Below are 2468 nucleotides of genomic sequence, written 5' to 3' on the forward strand. Positions count from 1 at the left end.
CACATTTACTTTACATTTACTTAAAAATGCAGACAAAAAAACAAAACAAAAACAACAAATAAATAAACAAAACAAACTAAAAAGAATGACTTCAGCTGATTTCTTTTAGAATTTGTTTATATATAATCAAAAGTTAAAGTCAATTATAYGAGTATTGAGCTAAACTCATATGTTACTGAGTGTCATCCACAAAACAACTATTTGATTAACAGCAAGCCCAACTGGATCTGTGTCACAAATTACCTGTAATCATTTTACAGTTAATTAGTATGTAATTATGTTCATTTTATTCAATATTATGTAAAACAGCAGATGGTATAAGGACAATATGCCATTTATAAGTGACAATGATCGGTAACACTATTTGAAGGGGTGTGCACAAGACTGTCATGACGCTGTCATAAATATGACAGTCGTGAACTTAAATGAGTCCTCATGAATGTTTATGACTGTTGTCATTAAGTGTCAGAGGGTAAATTATGACACTTTTAATGCAAAGTTGACATTGTTTAAAATGTCTTTGTCATGACAACTTGACATCAACCAAGAAATCATAAGCTGTTATGAAAGCTATTAAGTATCAACTTTAACATTTTATTACAATGTCATTCGCTGTCAGTTGGCTGTCATGAGACCAATATATGTGTCATTAATATTTTCCTTTACCTCATGTAAGTGGAACATGTTAGATTAGTTTTAAAGGTGTCATTAAGTGTCATTACACTAACAATGCTTGTAAGTGCACTAACTTGTCAAAAGATACTCTATTGTATTAACAGTCATTATTTCCTCATAACAAAGACATTTTTTTTGTTTTGGTTAATGTCAAGTTGTCATAACAAATACATTTTAAATAATGTCAACTTTGAATTAAAAGTGTGATAATTTACTAAATGACACTTTGACAACAGCCATAAACATTCATGAGGACTCATTTAAGTTCATGACAGGTGTTATGTCATATTGATGACAGCATCATGACAGTCTTATGCACACCCCTTCAAATAAAGTGTTACCCAATGATCTAAACCTGAATACTTTTGGCTTTAACTAATAAGTATATTATTTACTTGTTATGTAGTCAATACCTCCATATCTGGTGATACTTTGAAGGATGAAACTTGTCTCTATTAGCAAACCATCTTCTCAATAGGTCAGGTTTGCTAGAAACCTAAACATTGTCAAATATATATTATTTTATATTGTGTAAAARTTAAATAAATCAGAGGCAAAACCAGCTTGTAATATTCAATAATCATACCACGATTCAGCACAGTGCTACACTCTGTATAATRTGCCACAGAAGCTATCCGCTTACCAGTTCATCAGCTTTATAAACTTTTTTTTGATTTTAAAGTTAAAATTAGCTTCAGTTCTGCTCAGATCACACCCACATYGAGGTACTTGTTAAAAGAGACACGTTTTCCTGTTTCTCTTCTGTTGATGAATCCATAACACACAAAGGTTTCTGACATTCTTATATACATTACAAAGCAGATGTATGTATACAGCGGGTGTCAGGTGAGGTACTCGGGAATGTGCGACTAACGAGGGAGGGACAAGGAGCTCAAAAAAATAGAACGAGTTTAATGCAGGCTAGCTTCCTAGGACAGGCAGAACTTCTGCACTAGCTGGTGAGTCGTCAAAAAACTCATGTACTTCAAAAACTGCTGGTTTACAGAAGTAGTTGAGATTACTCACATGACCCAACAAGTAACAATGTACCCACAAGTAACACAGACACGGAGCAGAACTTAAATACACAGAGGACTAATGGAGGAAGTGGAAACACCCGGGGAGACAAGGGCAACACAATCACACTAAACAGAACACACCTGATACAGACGAGGAAAACTCAAAACAGAATCCCCACAAAGATCAAACCAAAACAAAACAAAACCCCCAGTAGGTGGCGGTAATGCACACCTTCGCTGTTTGCCAACCGCCATAAAAACACTACAGAAGAAGAAGGCGGCAAAACCCCAGTGGGGTGTGAAAGTTTGGGCAGCCTTGTTAATTTTCCTGATTTACCTTTATAAAACATTGTTTGGATAAAAAAAATCAGTAAAATATATAATATAGGGGACAAACAGTGATATTTGAGACGTGAAATGAAGTTTATATGATTTACAGAACGTGTGCAATAATTGGTTTAAACAAAATTAGGCAGGTGCATAAATTTGGGCATCGTTGTCATTTTGATTTCAAAACCTTCAGAACTAATTTTTGGAACTCAGATTTGGTTTGGTATGTTCAGTGACCCTTGACCTCCATACGCAGGTGATGAGAAAGAGTATTTAAGCAATTGTAGGCTTTTCTCCTCTTTGCATCTTCTCTGAAGAGTCTCAGCATGGGAGTCTGAAAACAACTTTCAAATGAGCTGAAAACAAAGATTGTTCACCGTCATGGTTTAGGGGAAGGATACAGAAAGCTATCTCAGAGATTTCAGCTTTCAGTCTCCACTGTGA

Source organism: Austrofundulus limnaeus, unplaced genomic scaffold (genome assembly GCF_001266775.1).
Source record: "Austrofundulus limnaeus strain Quisiro unplaced genomic scaffold, Austrofundulus_limnaeus-1.0 Scaffold25, whole genome shotgun sequence".
Lineage (NCBI taxonomy): Eukaryota > Metazoa > Chordata > Actinopteri > Cyprinodontiformes > Rivulidae > Austrofundulus > Austrofundulus limnaeus.